Genomic DNA, 6,113 nt, shown 5'->3' on the forward strand with positions numbered 1-6,113 from the left:
GATATGTACGTGTTTATTGTATATAATCACATGACATCACTGACTAGTAATGTAGCATTAGTGGACATTGCCTCTCTCTATGACTTAGAAATACTAAAGTATCAGATATAGAGTTTTTATGTTAAATTTATATATTTTATCAAACTAATTCATTCTAATGAAAATATCTGGTGTGTAAACACTTATATTTTTTATTTTTTGTCTTTTCTTCTGTATACTCTAATGTACCATAAATACCACTTCATCATTTTCATGAAAATAAATACTCTCATTTATGACCCAGCATTTCAGCACCAGGAAAAGCCTAAAACTCCAGATTTAAGTCTCAACCTTCTTACACTTATTTAGCAGAGTTTCACTTCAAATCTTCTGACCCATAGATTGCAATGCACTTACTTTAGCTCTCTGGAGACAATGCAGGTTTTTCACTCAGCTTTCATTATGGTTGAATTAGGGCAAATTCAAACAGAAAATTTTAGATAACAATGTAAACAGACCTGTGCTGTTTCCCTATCTGTAAATTGAGATCATAAGTACTTAGTTTATAGGACTTTTGCAAAAAATCATTTCAACTTTGAATAAAGAAAATGTTGGTCTCCTTTATCAATATATTTATTTGGGAAGATTTTTAATACCCAGTTAATGTATACTCATTTTGAAATCTATGTATACAGAATATGTTCATTTGAAGTTCTTAACTGATCTTTCTTTACCCAAAGTTTGAAGACTTCTACCTTAGAATATTTCCTGTATTTAGAAAATAATGAATAAGCTTAATATTAGCTTACTGTCAAAAACATCCACTACCTGTATTAAAATAAATATTTACTAATGCTTGCCTCAGAATTGATGGTTTAGAATAATTTTAATTTTGTATAAATTTGATACATCCTGCAGATTTGATACTTCATACAGATTTAAATGATTATCTGCTAAACTTTAGTTTTTGATATCTTTACATAATTCCATTGTCTTGTAGACGTATCCTTAAAGAAAATGCATGTCAAGAATTGAGTGAGTAGATGTGACTGTCAGTGTCATCATATCAGAATAGACTTATGGATGCCTAAACAGATTCTCAAAATTCTTATCTCAAATATACTTAATATTTATTTTGTACCCATAAAGTATTTTCTTAAAAAGACACTGTGAAATTAAATAATGTTCTTTTAAGTAGCCTACAACATAACTATTACCATGAAATGTACTAGTTTATATGCACATGTAGATTCAGGGCTTTCTGGGAATTACTTATGTCTATTCCACATGTTTTCACAGTTGCTCAGCTTATCAAATAAATAATCATGTTATAATTTGTTATTTCATTATTATGATGGTAATGTTGAAAGGTCAACATTCTTGTGCCTCTCTTCATTTCATGCAAGTGAAATTACCAGACACAATGTGAGCAGAGGGTGTTTGTTTTAACTCCGTGTGATGTATACTCAATATTACTATCACTTATGTTTCTTCCAATAAAAAATCAGTCCTATCATATGCATAATTTTACTCTTAAAGTATGGATTCAAAACATTCCCTAAGTTATGTCTATTACTAATCCTTGCATCATTAAGTTCAAGACATTTCACCTTGCATTAGAAAAGACTGTAAAGTGGGATGAGAGTTGGGAAATTATTTGGCAAGGTATAATATTTACCTGCTAATCAGTGTACAATGTATGTAAATCTATGCAGTTCACTCTGCTCTTACTCCTCAGTGGAAATATGGTAACTATCAACAATTTCCACTACTTATGCATACCTAAAGGAAGTTTAAAATTTAAATATTTAGTTACTGTGGATTTTCTTTTCAAATAAAGCACTCTACAGAGCTAGAAAATTTATTGTCAAGGGGCACTGAAGCCTGTGATGATGTAAAATGGTAATATATATCTCAGCCCCATTGACAATATTACATCATTTTCTTTATGTATGTAGGTTTTTTTGTACCAGGGATTGAACTAAGGTCTTTGCACTTGTAGGGCAGGTGGGAGAACCACTGAGCTAAATTCCTAACCCTATGTATGTAGTTTTTATATCCATGAAAATCTTTGCTATAATCTCTGAAAAACTGGCCCCTTCTTGTGAGAAAAAAGAGTCTACATATTGTTTCCTGGTCACTAATCACAATCCTATCTTCTATATCAGATATTCTGTCCTCATATTGGCTTATTCTGCTGGGTAAACTTTTGAAATGGAGTTTTTAATTTCTTGGATATCTGCTTGAATCTGTTTTATAAATTCCATTTGTTTACTATGCTGAGAATCCTTCATGTTCCTTAGCTCCTCTATCTTTTTAAATGTATGTCTACTTTAGATTTATTAATCATGTCTTCCACTATGGAAACCATCTCTGTTTTTATCTGAGAAATTATTTCTGTTTTCTTTTTCCAGATCCCCTTTCATTTCCCAATTCAGGGAGGCCAGGTGGTTGAGTTTCAGATTGTTTCATCTTGTTGCCCCTTGGGGTTGTCTTTGGTGGTCTGTAATTGTGGTTTTGAGTCCTCTTTATGTGTCTTCTTTCAAAAGCTGCAGTCTGCTGCACCTTTATTGAGATGGCTCTTTGCTTTCCCAGTGGGATTCAATTCTCAGAAAGTCTCAAAGAGGCCTTCTCTCCGCTGCTTACCTCTGCACCAATTCCTGGGTTCAAAATGATGGCCTCCTGGATCCACATGCCTTATTGTTGCCTGGGCAGCAGTCTTGCTGGGCCCTGTGCACACTTAATGATGGTATCTGGGTGGATTCATTGCTAAGGAATCTACTTCAGGTTTAGCAAAGATTTTTGTTTTAATTATTCTTGTGTGTCAGGATAGAGATAAAAATGGGGAGTCAGAAATGAGTTTTCTCTAAATACATGCATATATTTGTAGGACGAAAACAAAAAATGTCCCATTATGTAAAAAATAAAATGACAACTTGAGATATCAGAATATTTTAATTAAATATTGTAAAATTGAATATTTTATGATTTCTTCTGCTGATATCTACTTTGAATTTTAGCCTAATATTATATATTAATTACCTATTATTAATTTGAAGGGCATCCATTTTGTGTTTAATCCATGCTTAATACAGGTGTATGAACTAGAAATCAATTCAGATGTCAAAGATAAAAACAACCTGCCACACATTACATACTAGTAAGGGGTGGGAACAAGATTCCAAATTAAATTATCAGCCTCTGAATCTAATCCACAAATCATTTTGTTCCTTAAACATCATAAAGTTTTCAACATAGGTTGTTATGTCTACTCAGCATTTATATATGGGAAAATTAAACCCTTCAGTTTTCAGAATTTGAGATAAATATAACCTGAATTGATATCTCTTGTAGATGTTGAGAAGAATGATTCATAGGAAAGTAACAGAATGTGGACAGCTTCAAGAAAAGCATGGAGTGGGAGTCAGGCATGAGATCAACACTAATCATTGTAGACCTTCTGAATCTTTGATTTTTAATTCTTTACTTAGATATCCTTTCTAAAGTGGATGCATCTGTTTTCACCCCTCTCTCCACAGTGATCTATTGGGAATCTTAAGGATGGAGTACACTAATAAATGAGTCCTTCCTGGAGGGACAAGAAAGAGAAATGGGTCTTTGGATTGTTAATGAAAACATGTTCCAGGATTTGCCTGGTAAAATTCCTTGTGTGTGCAACCAGACAGCCTCATGTAAATATTTCTTCACAATTTTCTACCCAACAACTTTTAATTTATTACACAAATATTCAGTGCCCCTGTTTCCTTGAAAATAATAATATAGGAGATTTTACTCAGAAATATTGAGCACATAAATTGAAACAAATTACACAGAATACATAGGTGCTTCCATTAAGGAAATTTTAAGTTATTGCTTCATTAATTTATGGTTATTTTCATCCTCAACATTGTCCTCATCTCTGTCATAGTTCTTTTAAGATTCTGAGTAAATAGTTTACTGACACTCATAGTTTGCTACCGTGGGTTAGATATCTATGAGAAACAGGATAAGTGAGCAAAGAAATGATAACTTTTATTGAGAGTTTGGGTACTCGGTAGTAACGAAGTACATACATATTTCACAGTTCTCTTAGCTGCAGCTGTGCACAAGCATCATACCATGCCACTGTCCAAACATCTTCATGATTGGAAGTAATGTTCTCAATAGTCCTTTCTCCATCCATTGCCATCTGAGTTAGGCTGTGTGTCTACTATGGAATTTCCAAACATATCTCACAGTCATGTCCCAGAGGACCAGAAAAAGCTCATAGACAGCTGAGAGAATTGATATGGACAGTGTCAAATATGGGCTTCCTATTTTAGATGAACATGAGAGAGGAGGTACAGACATCTCAAGATGTCAAAGAAACAAACACTTGGAGAATTGCCTGGTTTTGTCATATCCCATTAGCTTGAACTATCAATTCACATAGTTTATAGTTATTCATATTGGATCATATTTTTCCAAACTTTGAAATATCTACAAATTCGCAATTTTTAAAAAATGACTGTCACCAAAATTTTGAGCTCTTCCTTTACATGGAAGAAGCCTTGAGTATTTTTATTTTTGTTAATTCCCCCCCCCCTTTTTTTTGGTACTGGGAATCAAACTCAGGACATTGCACTTGTGAGGCAGGTGTGGTGCCACCAAACTATATCTCCAGCTATTTTTTTCCTTTTTAGACCAAACCTCAAGTTTTTAATTTCCACTGCACATTCTAGAAAGATATACAAATCTAAAAGAGCAATTTTAAGCAATTTTAGGTGCAGAGTTTCATTACATATATTATAATATTTTGTGAAAGTATAAATTTTACCCATCTCTAGAAATTACTCACTTTCCCAACTGAAATTTGCACCTGTATGAAAAACACTAAATACTACCCTTTGAATACCTATGACTCTACAATGATACATCATATAAAGTTAATGACATTGAACTTCAGAAGCAATAAAACCAAAACCAAGGAAGAAGTATTTACAGATAAATTTTGGATTTTCTTATTATCCCATCTTCTAAACTATATTTCAAATAAATGCCAAAGGTCTTGGGATTATATTTTCCAAAAGTGGATCCTCTTCATAATGCTGATAATGTTCCTGTTCCTCAGGCTGTAGATGAAGAGGTTCAGCATAGGGGTGACCACAGTGTACATCAGTGAGGCCACCATGACCTCACTGTGACAATATGACACAGCTGAACCAAGATATGTTCCAAGGCCTGTTCCATAAAATAAGCAAACAACTGACAGGTGTGAAATACAGGTAGAAAAGGCTTTGTACCTCCCCCTAGATGATGGGATTTTCACAATGGCAGAAATAATTTTATAGTAGGAGAAAATGATCCCCGACATGGGAAAAAACCCAAATAGAACACCAACCATATATGTGACTATGTTTTTGATTAAGGTATCAGAACATGAAAGGTCAAGTAGTTGGGAAGGGTCACAAAAGAAACTATTAATTTCCACATCTTTGAAACAAATAACTTGTAAAGCAATTAAGTTATGCACCTGGGAGTCCAAAAGGCTAAGAAAGACTGACAGCAAAAATAATAAGACACAGTGGTAAGGGTTCATAAAGATTGCATGATGCAGAGGGCTACAAACTGGTCATTGGCCACCACAGCCAGAATCATGCTATCCATACATCCAAAAATGAGAAAAAGTGACATCTGTGTCAGACAGTCTGCATAGGAAATGACTCTGTTGTGAGTTAGGATGTCCACAGTCAACTTTGGAAGTGTAGAGGAGGTGAAACAGACATCAGTGAAGGACAGGTTGGGGAGAAAGAAGTACATGGGAGTGTGGAGGTGGACATCAGAGCTGATGGCCAGGATGAGGAGCAGGTTCCCAAGCACTGTGTCTAGGTACATGGACAGGAACAGTCCAAAGAGGATGGGCTGGGGGTCTGGATCCTCTGAGAAGTGCATGATGTAGTACTTTGAGATATGTGTGAGATTATGTCTTTCCATGTTGCTTGAGCACTTTTAAATAAATTTCATTGAAAAAATGAAAAATAAAATCTCACAAAACTCTGCATATATTTTGAGTTCAAGTATTCATAAACAAAGAATTCTCACCAGAAATCCACAACCTCCAACTGCATTTTTCGATTGTGATAAACCTTAGCATT

General features: G+C 34.2%; 1 pseudogene; it reads right to left on the reverse strand.

The window, feature by feature from the left end:
• Positions 1-5,032: 5,032 nt before the first annotated feature.
• LOC106008259 (olfactory receptor 7E24-like) lies at positions 5,033-5,910 on the reverse strand (annotated as a pseudogene).
• Between the last annotated feature and the right edge of the window lie 203 nt (positions 5,911-6,113).

Source organism: Heterocephalus glaber, unplaced genomic scaffold (genome assembly GCF_053883595.1).
Source record: "Heterocephalus glaber isolate CG9 unplaced genomic scaffold, H.glaber_assembly_v1.0 deba00001532, whole genome shotgun sequence".
NCBI classification, from domain to species: Eukaryota; Metazoa; Chordata; class Mammalia; order Rodentia; family Bathyergidae; genus Heterocephalus; species Heterocephalus glaber.